Genomic DNA, 18,733 nt, shown 5'->3' with positions numbered 1-18,733 from the left:
CTTGCTTACTTTTACTCGTTCTGGAACACTCAAGGCGAGATTTTTGAGGGTAACAAGTGGCAAATTGTCCCAAATTTCTCTGATGTCAGCTTCTAGCAGAGCCAATGTAGAGATGTCCACACCCTGTAAACATCTCTTCATGATAGACCATGAGGTTTTCTATGAGGTTTAAATCTGACTTTGCCCTGGCAAATCTTCAAAGAATGGAATACAATCATCTTAAGTCAAGATACCACACTTTTTCCTGTATGACAAGGAGCTCCATCTTGGATAAAGAAAGACGCTCCACTTTTTATAAAGGACGATTTTAATACTTCGTTTAATAGCTTATAATAAACAAACTGATTCACGGTCTGGTTTATAGGGAGAATAACTAACTCTCCTGCACCACGATAAATAAAGGAACCCCAGATTATGATACTGGCAGGATGTTTTCCAGATGCATAGATGTACTGAGAAAGGATGGAATCAGCATCAGGAGGACAGTACATGCGCTGGCAACCAGTGCCGCTATCCCATCGTTTGTGCACGAAACCCCATCGTTTATGCGTTAATAGTTTTAGAAATATGAGCGAAAAACTGGTGGGAGACTAGCATGAACTTGCCCCCCCCCCCCTCTTGGCTTCATGTGTCATTCGTTAGTGCATCGTTTGTATATGAAACCCCATTGTTTGTGCTTTAATAGTTTCGGAGATATGAGCGAAAAAAAACTGGTAGGGTCCAACGTGAACTTGGATCCCCGACTTCAAGTATAAAAGATGAAAATAGTGTCGTTCGTAAGTGTATTATTCATGTAAATTTGTGCACGAAATCCCAACGTTTGTGCTTCAATAGTTTCTGAGATAAAAGGCAACAACTGAAAACTGAGTTGGGAACTGGATAGGACTAGTTTGATTTACAAGTTTCAAAAAGCGAAACTGTGTGTGGTGAAACAAAGAGTATGATTGATAGATTGATATTTACATTCGCGTGCCAACTGCCACGACGTATACATAAACTATATTTTTAAATTGCACCGCAAATTAATATGATTATTGTTGATGGAAAGTTAGCTAACTTGAAGTCCTAGAATGAAATGTGGCAATGTGCAGTAGTTTGGAATCCACATAAGATTTAAAAAATCAATAAGGCTGTTTTGATGTTGACAAGAAGGCCATGGGACAAGAAAGCGTTTTCCATAGAAGAGACAGGAAGATCACGAAAAAGAGTTCCCTTCAAAAATTTCTTTGTTGTTCCGACTTGTTACAAGCGACTGTAAATAAACACAGGTAGCTGGTTTCAAGCTGACATTTTAGCCGATAAAATCAAGTTGTAACAAGCAGTGAAAATCACTGGACTCTGTTAACAGCAACTAGAAAACTAGATCTGAATATCCAATTTTCAGCTCTGGAATCGAGTACTAAATTCTCGATTTTGCATCCGAATACCGAATTTTCGGTGCTGGATCCGGACATCTGATTCTGGGTACTGGATTCTCAGTTTCCGATACGAGTGCCTGATTCTCATTGGATCCAGAACCAGGTAACCCGGATTCAAATTTTTCTGGCCATTTTCGTAAAGGGATCAATTTTCTTTTATAAGATATCGGTTGTAGAATGATACTCCCTTTCAAAATTTAGAAGGTGTACATCAGAGCAGTCCTTAAATTTAAGAATTGTCAAAAAAGAAATTTGGTAAATATTCGCTAGGAGTTGGGTGTATAACTCTGAAAATTTGGATAATCGTACTTATCCCCTTCTGTGGGTAAAAGAAAATATTAGTATTGCCACGTGGTCGGTTATTGGCCTAGCTTGTCTTTGATGAGGCTTTACAACGTATGGTTATTTCGTTGAGTACAGATTTCAATTCTCTTACAAGACATATGTACTACCTGGACGCAATCCTCTTAAATTTTGGAATCGTACATTGAATCACTTCTTAAATTTAGGAATTGTCAAGACGAAAATGTGGTAAATGTTCTCTAGGACCCAAATATGTATTTTTGTAAATTTGATTGGTATAGCTTATGCTTATTTCCTTTTAAGGCTAAAACATTTTCAAAAATCATAAAAAATCAAAACTCGGATGTTTCAGCCTATTATATCCTCTTTGTTGAAGCTTTAAGTGTATTCTATTTATATAGATAAGTACATGGTGAACTTCTTCATGTTCAATTTCATCTTCCTAAGTTGGCGAGCTCATGGCATGTTTTTCTTCTTTTTTTTTACATATTTTTTCTATATGAATTTTAACTTCCTTTAGCCCCTTCCCTAGGATACGCTCTTGAATCAATATGATAAAAAGAAACAGTTCAGGGTAGGTATTTACAACTGTATGTTCAGAAATTCATTTCGAAATTTTTTGCCCGTGATGCGGTCAGAAACAAGAGGCAAGATCGCTTTCAAAGTATAGATAATACTTCCCTTTTCCACTTAAAATGGACATTCTCAAAAACGCTGGACAATGGGCTATTTATTTTAAATGTGAAATTTGTATAAATAGTTTAATTTTCCTAACTTGACAGGGTCGTGAGATACCAAGTTTTTTGCATAGATTTTGATCCTCTGCTCACCATTTCCTTCATAGAATATCGATTTTAATAAAAATAACGAGATTAAGAACACAGTTCGAGTTTTGTGGTAACTACATTCAAAACTCATGCCAAACGGTTAAACCGGTTTAACCATTTCCCCGTGATGCGAGCACAAACAAAATCCTTTTCATTTTTATATACCGGTAATAGATTACAGTGGAAAATTGTTAAAACGGATTTGATCAAGTATAAACACAATTCGCTAAGCACGATTCGCAAATCTTTTTTTCATTTTCAATGGATTATGTTCTAGTGATAAATACGTATTTTAAGCCAATTCTGAAACTAGGCATATGCTAAGAAGCATGATAAATTAACGAAAGTAATTATAATCACATTAAGGTTATTTCAATCCAAGTTTTGAAGTTTATTTTTGGAGGTCAAGTATTCGGGTTGTATTGGTTATATAGGACTTTATCCGCAAAAAAATGAAATAAAATAAAATAAAATCACTGGGGAAAATTTCACTAACCATGATAAACTGGAACAAGATGAACCATCCAAATTTACAATGGCATTTATTTGCGTCTTAGAGAATATTTGCAAAATTTCAGTTTTCCCAATTCATAAATCTAAATAGTGATCCTATGTATTCCTTCAAAATTCAAAAGGGAACAGCAATGTACCCAACCCTTTTGCAAGGTAATGAATTTACACTATATTCACATATATACAAGTAATGACATTAGGTAATTAAGGCTCATCAAAGTTGATAAAATACGTCAAAACTCCCCGAAATTTCAATTTTTGAATTTTGTTACCTATAAAAAGGGAAGGAGATGGACCCCCAAACTTACTGAGGTCCTAAAATACCAAGTCAGATTTTCAAACTGGGCAATTTCCAGAACTTAAGGGAGTGGGAAATGGTATCCCTGTCAAAATTTGCATCTACTCTGTTTACAGTTGTTGGCTTACACCTCAGGAACCATTGAAGCACAACGATCGAGCTTCGTACACAAACGTGCATAAACGCCGCACTGACGAACGATATTACTTTCATAGTTCATGTTTAAAGTCGGAGGGACAGCGCAAACTTGGCTGCCTACCAGTTTTTTTGTTTGTTTTTTCTTTTACTTGTATCGCTGGCACTAATTAGAGACAAACAAGGTTTTGTGCACAAATGAGACACTAATAAATGGCACAATCCTAACCTTTGTGCTTCACGTGAGGCAGAAATGATCATGTGATTCATTTTATTTAAAAAGAAATACCAAAATTTAGTATCCAGTTTCCAACTATGTTTTTAGTTGTAGCTTTATGTCTTAGGAGCTGTTGAACCACAAACGAGCACAAACGATGTAGTAAAGAACGACCGTCATTTGTGCTTGAAGCCGGTGGACCAGCATGATCATGGCCCCTCTACCCGTTCCCCGCTTATGTCTCTGGAACTAATAAAGCACAAACGATGCAGTTCCGTGCACAAACGAATACAAATGATGCACTAACCAATTAAACTAATAACATCATTTGCACTTGAAGTCAGATGGAAAGTGTGAATTTGATCCGTTACCAGTATTTCGCTTATATCTCCGGAAATAATAAAGCACAAACGTTGCGGTTTCGTGCACAAACGAACACAAATGATGCACTAACCGATGGCACTATTTTTGTAATTTGTGCTACACTGGGACATTAATATAAAAATTTTGTTTAAAAAGAAATAGCAAAAATTTGTGTACAGTTTCTAATTCTGTTTCTGTTTTCAGCGTTTGGTTTATAACTCTGGAACTACTGAAAAACAAACGATGGGGTTTCGTACATAAACCAGCACAAACAATACACTTACGGATAATACTATTTTCATTTTATATTTGAAGTTTCGGGGCCACGTTCATGTTGGCCCCTACCAACTTTCCGTTCATATCTCAAACTTAAAGTACAAACGATGGGATTTCATGCACAAACAAGAAAAATGATGCAGTAACCAATGGCCCTAATCTCATCGTTTGTGTTTCACATGTGGGAGAAATGCAAGCATTTTATTTCAAAAGAAATTGCAAATATTTGTATCCAGTTTCGAACTCTGTTTTCAGTTTTGGATTTCAATTTTTGGCGTATAACTTAGGAACTATTAAAGTATATACAATGGGGTTTCGAACAGGAACGATGCACTAACCAACTGCACTATTTGCATTTTTTATACTTTAAATTAAAGGTCCATGTTCATGCTGGCCCCTACAAGCTTTTCGCCCATACCTCGTAAACTGTTAAAGCACAAACGATTGGGTTTCATGAACAAAAGATGAACTAATCAATGGCAGTAATCCCATCGTTGCTTCTTCACTTGTGGTAGGAATGAATGCATTTTATTTCAAAAGAAATACCAAAAATTTGCGGTCGGTTTCCAACTCTGTTTTCAGTTTTTCGCTTATAACTCAGGAACTATTGAAACACAAATGACGGGATTTCGTGCACAAACGAGCACAAATTATGCACTAACGAATGACATTACTTTGATCGTTTGTGCGTTAAGGTGGAGGCCCAGTGTGAACTTGACCAACTACCAGTTTTTCGCTTATATCTCTGGAACTAATAAAGCACGAACAATGTAGTTTCATGCACAAACGAATACAATGATGCACTAACCAATGGTACTGATCGCATCGTTTGTGCTTCACATGTGGTAGAAATGAATGCATTTTATTTCAAAAGAAATAGCGAAAATTTGTATTCGGTTTCCAACTCTGTTTTCAGTTTTTGGCTTATAACTCAGGAACTATTAAAGCACAAACAATGGAGTTTCGTGCACAAAGGAGCACAAACGAAGCACTAAAGAATGGTACTACTTTGATACTTTCTGCTTGAAGTTGGGAGTCAGCGTGAACTCGTCCCCTACCAGTTTTTCGCTTATACCTCTAGAACTAATAAAGCATAAACGGTGTTTTTTAAACTAATGACACTAATCCCATCGTTGGTTCTCCAAGTCGCGGGGCCAAGTTCACATCCCTGATGTTATGTAAGTTACAATTTTGTTTCTCGTTATGTATCTAATAACGCCGTTAGTTTCCCTGCACAAACGATAAAATGCAAACACTTTTGAGCACAAACGTTGAAGAATTGATTGATATGTTGAAAACATTGTTTTCGGAAAGTATCCAATACCCCGTTATAACCTTATTTTTGAATGGTCTTTATAACTTATATTAATAATGCACTTTTAAATTCTCATTTAATTTATATTCAACAGTGATTAAGTAGGACCAGAAGGACAGTAAACAATGAGGTTTGAATCAATAATAGAATTATAGTTACTGATTTTGCTCTTGTCTGAATACTTTCGTACTTGAATTTAGAGCTGGTCTAAGGCTGTGAATGATGCAATTTTAAAACTTGAGGGAGCTGAAAAATTAATATATTTTAATTCGAATTTTTTTCATTAGTAAAATCAACTTTCAATAGGAAGCAATAATCACAATAAGAAAACAGCAAAATTGTACACTCGTAAATTAAAGAAAAATGAATCCTAAAACGTGGCTGTTTTACCCATATTTTTATCTCGCTTGAAAAGTGTTGACCGGCGTGATATCAATGTTCAAAGTGAAACGCTGATTCATTTCCTGAGAGTGTAATTTGCAATGACGTCCGTTACGAAAAACATCTGGAAAATGAGGAATATACAGATAGCAAGTAGGATGATGCTGACATGATGGCACGTATGATGGCTAGACATGAGTCAAGCTCAGGTGGTCTAGCCATCATACGTGCCACATCGAGTATGGTAATGTATAAGTAATTTCAGGGATAATATTAATGAAATAGTAAACTCATTGACTCCTAGTGGTGTTGCGTTTCACACTTAGATAATGATCGATTTTTTTCAGACAATAGCAAGAGCTATTTGTATGAAAAACGCTTCCTGTGAAACTATCCTAATAAAATATCTTGCCAAATTTGTTTAAGAAAACGTTCAGTAAAATAAACTAAAGTGGGGGAAATTCTTATTGTCTATTGGTTAATGTAACAATAGGTTCAAAAAAATCATCAAGTGCTGAATGTTCTTGCTGCATCTTTGGTTGTTGTGGGAAAACAAACCTCCATATACACGTGTGGAAGACCAAATGAAATGTTGTCACTTAATTAGAATGTTCACCATAAATAGACTATTATTATTATTATTATTATTATTATTATTATTATTATTATTATTATTATTATTATTATTATATTTAGTTCATAATCGCATGATTATATCTTGAAGAATAATCATTAATAACACTGGATAACAAGTTTTAACTTTTTTCATGCTTCAGAAAAGAAAAGTACATTTTCTTATGCAAATGAGGACACTGAATACAAAAATGACAATAGAAATGTTGAATTGATTCGAGTTTAAGTGTAATCGATAGAAATATGTCTTATGTAGTGTTGACACTTTCAGATTCTTGAATTTTCGATTTGACCTTTCACCAAAATAAAAAGAATCTAAACAGTATTATTTACTTGAGTATCTTGACTTATTCGTCATTCTCTTCAGAATAAAACAGGCTTTCAAATGGTACCATGAGAATGTGTGTGTATGTGATGTACGAGAAAAGGGGAAATTGGTGTAAAATTGGAAATTTTCTGTCCAAAAAATCCTTTTCTTCAAATGTAGTGCCCCCTGGTGCGGCTCCAAATACAGGTACCAAAATACAATATACCTTGAAATTACTGTGGTTCATACGCAATGCGTATGCCAAGTTTCATTGCGACATCTACGATAATTATGAGGGAATAGTATTTCTCAATCATGCTTGACAATGCCAAATTTCATATAGGGAAAAGTGGGATGTAACATAAAAATGTATCTAGGGATGCGCACGAGACAAGATTTGAGACTGTCTCGACTCGAAAATGTGCTGTAAAAGTGATGTCTCGACTCGAAAAGTATATATTTTTCTATTGGAAGAGCTGTGTCTCGACTCGAATTTTGTCAGGAAAATTCTGTCTCGACTCGACTCGAACGCATCCCTAAATGTATCAAGTGAAGTTCCCACGTAAAGAGAAGAAAATGCGTTTTGTTATAACGTTTAACCTTCTATATATGGAACAAAAAATCTCTTGACATATAGGTTATAGGGCATGATAATTGATTATGTGTGTGCTTAGCATAGCGTTTGTTCCGAAGAATATAAAAGCGTCAATAAGAAATTAAAACTATATAAAATGAAAGTGATGAAACATAACTTACATGGATATTACAAATGGCTTCTCTTTGCCTATCTCTTGTATTGTGGTTCTGGAATATCTCTAGCGATTGTCCAACAACAATCGTCAAGCGCAGACTTGCTCCAGTGGCCCTGATATCGTTTCTCTATCATAGATATAACTTGGTAGAAATGTTCCTCATGTTCATCAATGATTGCTCTGCAATTTTCTGTGAAGAATTATATGTGGCAGTGCAACATATGCATTTTTAGTGATTGATTACAGCCCGATTGCTTAGTAGAAGATATTAGGTGCTCCACTACTTCCTTATAGTTCTGAGACCCCTTGTTTCCCAAAACATTCATCACCACTTTGCGGAAAGAATACCATACAATTCTTTCCTTATCTTCTAATACTGCATCAAATTCAGGGTCGTTAAAGAGTTAGCGAATTTGACGGCCAATAAGGATCTATTTGATTTTAGTTTCAGCGATTTGTGGAAATTTACGCAGACTATATTTGAAGAATAGTTTTGATGCGTCTATGAATTGCCGCCATTCATCGGGTTTATCTTGAATGTTGTTTACTCAGAAGACCAGTTACATTGTTACAACACACTAAGTCACTTTCCACTGAAAATACTGCTCCAGGGAATCCTGATGGGTTCAACTCCTGACGTGGCATAAGCTCTCCACTCCTTGAGTCTGGATGCCAGTACTTCTGCGCAACTTTTTCCCAATCCCAGGTGATTTATTTCAGGCTGAGTATCATATAGCGAAAACGATAATGATATGTTGGTTTCGTAAAGTCAGGATCAGCGATAGACGATAAATCTGCAGCAGAATTTGACAACCTTGGTCGACTTTGTCCGCCTTTTGCTCTTCATCGGATGTAAACTGGAGTAAGATACGGGAGGTTGTGGAACCTTCAGTTCTTCACCACGTGGCACAGTGACGAACACCGCAATGAATATTTGGATAAGTAGTAGTCCACTTTTTTTCTTTTTGGATAGACTTTTAATTGGAGGAACTATGTAAAAATAGCAATTTGAAGAATAATCTGTCGGCTCTTTCCATATCATTGGAACTGTAAATGTCATGTCTGTAGCCAGTCCAGTAAGTTTGTAGAACAAGTATTACAAGAAATATGTAATGCACACTTCTTGTCCATATCTCCCACTTTACAGCCAAAGTACAAGTGATAGGTCTAAGTTTTTTTTTTCGATAGGCGTGAAATTCCACTTTTCGTTTCACTTCATTAAAAACAACAATTTGCTCTGCATTGTAAACACATTTGGACAACATATTTCTGCTTAGTATAGTCATAGAACGACAAATAATAATAATAATAATAATAATAATAATATTAATAATAATAATAATAATAATAGCACACACTCACCCAATATCTCACCACGACCACGTCCGGGATGTCAAATTGTAACTACAAAAGAACCTTAGAAAGCATGTTTTCTCTGGCAAAGTCTTCAATACAAACAAAACCGTAATATCGTTGATGTTTCTTTGTCAGCGATGAAGTGTGAGCAATAAGGATAGCCAGAGACGTACGTAGAAATTTATTTCGGGAGGGGTCCTAAGCTTTTCAGTGGTTTCAAATACAATTTGAAGCTAAATTATATTAAAATTGGTAAAGGTGCACCTGAAGTTTGACTAAATTTACGAAAAAGTCGGAATTCGGGGCTCAAGACCCGCAAGACCCCCCCTCCTGCCTACGTCCCTGAGGATAACAATGAAAATAATCGTCAAAAATGGAAGTTTATTGAAATAAGAAGACAGATCCCGTTGCCGCAAATCCTTAATTTGTCCACCGGAGCACAACCGGAGATACCGTATTTCTTTGAAACCCGAACCAATCTTCAAAAACTAATTTCATATTCGTTATCGGCACCCTAAAATTAGTAAGAATTGATGACTGAAGTTTTATCTCCGAAGCATTTTCACTGTTGACTAGTGTAATAAAAGAACAGAAAGAAAATGTAAAGAATCAGTGAAAACTAGGAATCAATACCACACAGACGTGTCCCGGTGCCCCCTCCGAAATATCACAGTATAAATAAAGGTACAAGTTTTTAGTAATAAATACTTACAGTTTTATTGGTAAAGAACTCGTGAAAGGTGCGGTGCGCCCTCCAAAATATCACAGTATAAATAAAGGTACAAGTTTTTAGTAATAAATTCTTACAGTTTTATTGGTAAAGAACCCGTGAAAGGTGCAGTGCACCCTTTACATTAGGCTCCCTTCCGAGACCACATCAAAGATGAACGATTTTATTTACTCTTCTGTTATACCACAGTTCTGTACAATAAATACAGTTACTGTTGGCGAAGAACCCGTGAAAGGCACATTGCGCCCTTTACATAAGGCGCCCTACGAAACATCACATTATAGATAAGTGGTTTTAGTTATCCTGTATACCAGCTTTGTTTAATAAATTCAAATACTGACTGGTAGTACAGAACCTGTGAAGAATACAAGGCGCCCTTTACATAAGATGCCCTTCGAAATATCACTTTTTATTTTATTTCATTCTTCTGTATTTCAGTTTTGTATTATAAATTCATACAGTTGTTATTGGCAGAGAACAAGTAAACAGTATAATCACTTATAAAGTTATATAGCTATAAAGCGAAACAATGTGATACATCAAGAATAGTTCGGATAGTCAAACGTGCGATGCATTTATGTAATACTACACTGACACTAGTCTCTAATTTACGATTTTTACGGCATCTAAGCTTTCACAGTCTTAATATGCATCCATATATACGAGCATATTCATTGTTCCTGTGTATTTTAAAGCAGTGTTCGGATAATCAGTATTGTATTTCTGAAATATAGCTGTATTAATTTCCGTAAAATGTGGTCTTTCTGTCACCACGCGTCCTCAGGTTGTGGATCGAGGAGAAGGTCTCTGGGATATAGAGGTTAGCTGCGAATATACTGAGTAAGCGGTCGCGGACAGACAAGGGGTGATAATCCAGCTTGAGAATTTGGTATGAGGCTAACAACTTCATCCTGTTAAAAAAAAAAAAATTGTTCAGATAAGTTCGCAGAATCCTCGGATCAGAACTGATAACTTGGCACGAACTCCGCAAAGTAAAATCGACATGAGATTTGGAACATGAAATATGGTATAAGAAGTCTCTATAGGGCAGGCTCGTTAAAATTTGTAAAACAAAACTGAGTTTAGAAATAGAGGTTGGACCTATTGGGATATCAGGAAGTTAGATGAGAAGGAAATGGAGGAGTCAAGTCGGGAAATTTTACGTTCTTTTACGGGGAACAAGTTAAAAATTACCAACTAGAAACAGGGCTTTCAGTTCACAAACAAATACGTAATATCAGCAATTACATAGGTTGAATTTGTAAATGATAGATTTTCTTTTACTTCTCTTAAGGGTCGGTTGTGTAATATTATTGTTTTAAATGCACATTCCCCAACAGAAAATAAGGATGGCGATTTAAAAAAAATACAGTTTTTATGAAAGAATAGAACGGGTATTTGATCATCTTCGGTCGTTCAGAGGAGTTGATTGTGATAGTAAGAGAGAGACTATCGTTGAATAAAGGAAATATTCAATATCTGAAAACGGAGCGTTTTTTTTTTAAAAAATAGAGGAGAGTCAAGTGAGAGGGGAGCCAGATTGAAGTGTCAAATGGATTCTCGGTTTTAGAAGGTTTGGAGTGCACTAGTGTTCAAGATACTTGGTTGAAATTAGAGATAACATTAAAATTTCAGCAGAAGAAATATTGGAGTACGCAGAAGTACGTAGGAACGAACCATGGTTCAACCAGGAATGTACTAAAGTAGCAGAGAAGAGAAAACAGAAGAAACTGCGTTGGCTACAAAATCTGAACGAAATAACTACATAAAATTTCATTGTCATCTGGCAGAAAACTTCTAAAACTTTTAGAACAAAGAACTCGACTTTTGAAAGTTAAAATTAATTAACTTGAAGATAATAGTGAAAACAAAAACATTCGGGACAGGTATAAATGCATCAACGAACTTAAGAAAGGCTATTAACTTCGTGCTTATATATTAAATAATCCTAATGGAACAGTTCTCACTGATACAGATAGCATCTTAAATAGATGGAAAGATTTCTTTGACGATTTGCTTAACACATAGCCAAAAACTAATGCGCGTGGAGAAAGTGAAATGCATGCAGCATAACCGTATATTCCAGAACCTAACCAGACAGAAATAGAAATCGCTATTTAAAAAAGTTAAAACACACATCTCCGGATGTAGACGAAATTCTGGTTGACTTAATTTTAGCTGGAGGGGAAAAATTGTAGAGCAAGATTCACAAACTCATTCCCATTATCTGGAACAAGGAGGAATTACCACAAGAGTGAAGAGAATCAATCATTGTTCCAGTTAAGAAGATAAGCAACAAAACAGATTTAATAATTATCGAGGCATTTCTCTTCTGTCAACATCCAATAAATCATCTTAAACATTGTACTGTATTAGCAAGATTGACTCCATACGCAGATGAAATTGTTGGAGATTATCAGAACGGATTAGGTAAAATCGATAAACTATCGACCAGATATTTACCATTCGACTAATACTTGAAAAGAAATGAGAGAATACAACATCCTGCCACACCAATTATTAGCTTTAGACTCTGGTAGGAGGGAAACATTGTACAACATGCTTACAGAATTTGCAATACCGAAAAAGGTAGATTAATTAAGATACGTTTAAATGAATCCCAAAGTAAGGTTCGAGTAGAGAAATTCTTGTTCACGAGTTTTCACGTTGAGAATGACCTGAAACAAGGAGATGCGTTGTCGTCATTATTATTTACTTTGTTCTGGTGAACATTGTATGGAAAATCAAAGACAGCAATCAGGTCCTAGAGCTGAATAATTGTATTTGCCAGGTTATGGCGTATGCTGATGATGTAAATTTAATAGGTAATGATAGAATAATAGAAAGGAATGCAGACATCTTAATTAACGCTTGCAGGGATATAAGCTTAAAAGTAAATGCAGAGAAAACTAAATAAATGGAAGTTTGTCGGGATCGAATACTGCATTTTATGGATGCGTTAAAATTCCTAATAATATTTTCTTTCGACAAAGTGGATACTTTCAAATATCTAGGATCATTATTAACAGACCAAAACCATAATCACTAAAAAATTTGATGTCAACTGAAAGCAGGGATTTCGTGCTATTATTCAGCTAAAAATCTTTTGTTGTCACTAATTCTGTTGAGGAATTTGTAGCTCAAAATATAAAACGATAATCATGTCTGTTATGCTGTATGGTTGCGAAACATGGTCACTGACTCTGAGGGAAAATCGCAGACTGAAAGTATTTGAAAACAAGATTCTTAAACCAATATTTGAACTCCAAAAGGAACGGGAATGGGGAAAGGCGGAAACTTCATAAGGAGGAACTGCATAATTTCATACCGTTTACCAAACATTGTTAGAATCATCAAGTCTAGGAGTCTCAAATGGTCAGTTTATGTAGCCAGAATGGAAGAAATTAGAAACGCTTTCGAAGTTGTAACTGGAAATCCAGATAGGAAAATGACCGTTAGGAAGACCGAGGCACAGATGGGAGGACAATATTAAAATGGTTCTCGCAGAGATTGCAATATAAAGTAGAAACTGGGTTGTTTTCTAAGGACATAAATCAATTGAGAGCTTTTGTAAACGCGGCAATGAGCCTCCAGCGTCCATAGGAAAATGAAATGAAATCTTTGAGTTTTACGTCCCACGGTTATGCCGGTTAGGCTAAAGGAGACGGTGATGATGAGTGATGAATGAAATGGTGGAGTGAAGAAAGTGGGAGGAAACGGGAGAACCTCGAGAAAACCCACGCACACGGTGTTTGTCCACCACAAAGTTCACTTGGCGGGGGCTGGGATCGAACCCGGGACCCCAAGCACCAGAGGTGAACGCTCTACCACTGAGCCACCGCGGCCCCAGCAGCGTCCATAGGCGTGCTATATTAAGTTGTTGATACATTTGGCTTCTTTTTGACAGAAATGTCATTACAGGAACTAAAAAGTTTTTCTGCAGTAAAGAGGATTTCGATTCGAGATTAAAATGGCACCCATACTTTCTTTCAAAGTCTCTCTCTTTCTCTCTCTCTCTCTCGCTCTGTGTATATATATATATATATATATATATATATATATATATATATATATATATATATATATATATATATATATTCCCGTTTGTTGGGCGCCCTTTTAGTAGACATGTCCACCGCCCTCATTAGTATCCCAGCACGGCCCTGATACCACATATAGTATCATTAAAACCTACCCACTTTCTTTGCGATATAATGTAAAATTAATCCTACAAGATGAAAGTTCTGGTATTTAATTTCATTATCTCTGTTCTCAGCTACTCATAACAAAATATCACGAAGTCCTCTTCGTATATAATTTTTTCAAGTATCAAATCAATCAGAATCACTATTAGCAGGTCAGAATGTCCTTAGCAAAAATCAGTGTTTGCTCTTCAAGCCTTATACTGTTATTGTAGTACCTCTGTTTCATGACATTTCAAGGTTTTAAAAACCATATTGCAAGAGTAGTAGCATTGAGGAATAGGCTTCAGAAAGCAAAACAATTCGGTTTGTGGGAAAATTGACCTTAAACAATTTTTAGCGCTACCCAAGCATACACAAACAGAAAAATTAGGTTAGTTTAATTCTCCCAATATTTTGTTGTTTATTTATATATGTCAGTATATATATGTCAAAATTCTTTCAGATTCGTGTTTCTAGTGGTCTAGTTTACACAATATATAAAAATCAGTTGGGTCCAGTTTGCTTTTGTGGTCACTTTATGTTCGAAAATCTCGAGTTCCGAAGTGCGAAATGGCAAAATTCCTTCAGATTCGTGTTCCTCGTGGTCTAGTTTACAAAATATATAAAAATTAGGTAGAGTCCAATTTGCTTTCCTGCAGCCTGAATTTCTATACGGCTTTTGGTTTACGTCAACAAACAAATTAGAAGATTCACTGGAAGAATAATTGTTCAAAGACAAGCCTATTGTAAAAGCAATTATTGTATACAAAACAGGGTGTTCTTGACACGTATTTAGCAATGTAAATTGCTCATCAGCAGAATCGAGACTCAATAAATTTGAATATTTATTTTTATGAACAATCAATATGGACATCAAATTATCCATATTCATAATGAAGTTTGTGGTTGAAGAAATATTGTATTACAAAGTGTTAATATGGGCAAATAATAAGATTCGTAGAGTACAAAAACACCAGTTATGAATCCGCATATATATCAAAATGGTTAAGTCGAAATAATTTTATATAGAGAGAACTGCATACTCAACTTTACAATGACATAAGATATAACATACATACCCGATAATCAAAGCTAAGAAGTATAAGGAAATAACTATTATAAACCGCAGTGATAAAGTACTAAGAAACAAATCTTGTTAGATATGGAGCTTGTTACGATGCGGGGAAACATCAGATTAGAAATTCAAGAAATCCAGCAATGTCAGATACAAATACGAGTTTTAGGCGTTTATGAAGGGAACACAGGTGCCAGGAAAATTCTCAATCTACAAATGAGAAAAAGAAAACAGGAAGTATTGTATGACTGGGTGAATTTTCAAACATTATTTGGCACTAGCTGAGTTCAAAGATAGAAAAGAAGGGTATTAAATTTATGATAATCTTGCTTATTGTTGTTTATCAATACATTCATTTCGATTTATTTAAATGTTCAATGATAGCATTCAACCTTGTGGTGTGATATAACAGGAAATGAAGATTAAAGAAAACATATGAAGTAGCATTAAATGTTTTCGTTAATTAATTAATTCCATGTATAATCACCTCATTAGTTAAAGCAATTTTTGGTTGTAACTACCTAGGTAGCACTTAATTTAACATGAATTTAAGGTATGTATTGATCAGTTACTTGTGTCGAATAATTAAGAAAATTATCAATGTACAGGAAACATTCCCTGTGTTAGTAGTAGAATTTAAAGCTGCTAAGAAAGGAAATTCTTGTTTCTATTATTTACAATCTGAGTATAAAAAATTGAATATATAAATCTTTAAGGAGCAATTAACCCTTTGCGTTCCAGGTGTCATTTTCCTATTTGCGTCCTGCAATACTAGGTTTTCATTTATGGTTAAAAAGCTGTCTAGGCCATTATATAAGCATAGTTATTGTGCGCGCACAAATGGAGCGTTCATATTACTGATAAAAAATCTATTTTGGAAAATTTGCACTAAAAAAGGGAAATTTTGATGTTCTGAAGGGATTTGATGCTGCTTTAAGTTGTCAACACTGACCGTAGATCAAAGATAAAGTTGTTTTTTTTTTCGATCTCGAAATAGGATCTCGTTTTTGCTCATTGTTTGTCGTCAAAACAAACTCATGTGTGTCGTAATTGAATGCTCCCTTAGGACTGCCATCTACGGAGACAAAACTTTTTTGTTTTTCTGTAAGTAACGTGCTGTCTCCTAAGGAGAAATAGTAGAACTAACTTGTGCCTTGCAGCCACTAAAAAAAAATCATCATCTCAAAGATTAATACAATCCATGACATGTCACTAGTACGCAATGTGTTAATATATTCACACAATTGTGAAACCATTATGTATGAAATGATCCATAAAGTGTTTCTGAATCTAAAACTAAAAGAGATTAACCTTAAATCCAGTTCGAATCTTACACTTTTTGATAGAAACGTGAACATCGAATTCTGTATTGTGCCATCCAGTTGAACTTTTGATCTCTGCTGAAAAAATGTACGTCTAAATCTTTAATAAATTTCGCTTCGCAGTTAATAATTTCCAATATTTCTTGACAAAAAAAAAATATGTGCCTTTGTACCAAGTAAATCATTAGCCGAGAAATTATAGAGCGAAATTGTCTGTATTAACTTCCATGAGGAAGAGTAGCTTTAAATGCCTAATAAACAAAACAACATTCTGTGAGTTCAGCCTTAATAGTAATTTACCGAGAGTAAGGTCTTCCCGAAAGATATGTATATTACATAGGTTAATTAAACTAACATTCTTACATTAAGTATATACAACAAGATAAAATTACAAAGAATAGTTAAACGTACATACCCCTACGCAGATGCCAGAAGTATAAAAGAACTTATATCACTATCGTGTTCACATTTTCCAAAATTCAATATTTTCAGTGTTTTATTGTCCAATGTGCAAACGCTGGCAATGTCCTGTAGAAACATGAAAGAATAAATATTATTGAACTTTTTATTAATAACTTGTTTGAAAAATGAATAATATAACATACGTAAATAATTATAAACTATTAACTTAAGATTGCTTGTTTCCTTCTAAGGAATAAATATCAGATATTGCTCACCTACATAAGAAATTATTACTGTAAAATGTTAACTATAAAACAAAAGAAACTATTTTTATTATAGTATTTTGCTACAAAAATAAAGATTTGTTATAAAGTTAGTTTATAAGTTTAAAAAGATAGCATATTTTCTATTTGTGTCAACGTATTTCATATGTTGTGTACTCTTTTGATTTCCTAACATAGTTTACACATATTGGTTACAACTTCTTTTAGTATAAATAGTATTGCAAAGTGTTTGTTCTTATGAGCAAATGTATTTCACTTTCGTGAACACAAAACTACAAACTCACTTTATATGTTAAGAGTACTTCCTAGATCATGGTATATACGTACACATCAAAATGATTTCTTACCATCAAACTTGAAGATCCTGATGTCTAATGAGTATGTCATGTAAATAAGCAATGTTATCTCGATTATAAATTTATATTTCCGTTAGTTATGAGGAATATAGTAAGTAAAGAAAATTTCATTTTCTACAAGAAATTGATATCAGTGTTTAAGGAATTTACATTTTATTGCTTTCTATGTATAGGTATGTAAACAAGTTATTTCAATATTCTTAGTTTTGTTCTCTCTATATATATTAGAAATTTGGAAATATCTATATACAAACGCATAGTTTTTCTTCAGTTCTCCTCATTTACTTTAATACATTGAATATAAGAATATATAATCTACATAATATTTACACTCAACGTAAGAGAGTCGAGAGATCATTAAGATTTTGAATTATCTTGTATTAATCATCTACATCTTAGTAAACTAGACTTCTTTGTTTTGAAGTTCTTGTGGAATTATACAATACTAACAGAAGTTCCTTTCTCACGAACTTCTGTGCTCTGATGCAGACTCCATTTCAATAAAGCGCCATTAAACACTTATGAAATAGAAAAACAGGAAAAATCAAATAGGAAAAAATTGTTCACGAATTATTAGAATTCGTTCCTGAATTACCTATTTATAAGTATATTTCCTTAAATGCACACTTACAGTTGCTATTTATATCTAATAGAAAAGTGTGTTTATTTATCTCAACGAGGCACCATATTATAATGGACTTTTGGTATAATTGCGTCCCAAAAAGTTATTGATCTAGGTTTATATACCACGTGCCACCTAATATGAAATGGGCACGGTCCGTTGTAGTCACCTATAATTTGATATGAGTGCACAGAGGACAACATAACCTTATTTTTACGTAGTACACTTGCGTAGTACAAATGTGGCAGAGGTAAAATCCAATAAGGGGAAACAACTTAGTTATACGTCCTAGCAAATAAATAAGTTTCTACTTTTGTGAAATCTACATCTTGTCTAGAATGACTCTATTAGATGCTCTGTAGATTTAAATCATGTTTGGAGAATATTTTCATCATTTTCTGGATCTTCTCAAACTTTAGAAGAAAGTGATAAATTCAAACCTGTGATGTACTTTGTTTTGTATAATGAGGTATATTTGCGATTTTTTATATTGATGTTAGTGTGCTTATATCAGGTATTTGTGAGAAAAATTTTATATCCTCATTCAACTTTTTTCCTTATTAGGAATCTGAATCAAAATATCAATTCTCGTCATTAACAAAGCTTGGAAGATGATAGATTGTAAAACAGCCAGATGTTAAAAATTTCCTTGTAACGGTTTGAA

General features: G+C 34.4%; 1 protein-coding gene across 2 annotated transcripts in view; it reads right to left on the bottom strand.

Annotated features, from left to right (window-relative positions):
• LOC145684064 (uncharacterized) overlaps positions 1–18,733 on the bottom strand; it is a 204,591-nt gene that overhangs the window by 87,570 nt on the left and 98,288 nt on the right. For both annotated transcript variants that reach the window (XM_081755911.1, XM_081755910.1), the window contains exon 2: positions 16,821–16,933. The gene's annotated coding sequence lies outside the window, so the exon portion shown is untranslated. The remainder of the gene's footprint in view (positions 1–16,820; positions 16,934–18,733) is intronic.

This window comes from Thermobia domestica, chromosome 4 (assembly GCF_964235325.1).
Source record: "Thermobia domestica chromosome 4, izTheDome1.hap1.1, whole genome shotgun sequence".
NCBI classification, from domain to species: domain Eukaryota; kingdom Metazoa; phylum Arthropoda; class Insecta; order Zygentoma; family Lepismatidae; genus Thermobia; species Thermobia domestica.
Note: the sequence above shows the minus strand (reverse complement) of the source record. Positions and strands in the feature narration are given on the sequence as shown.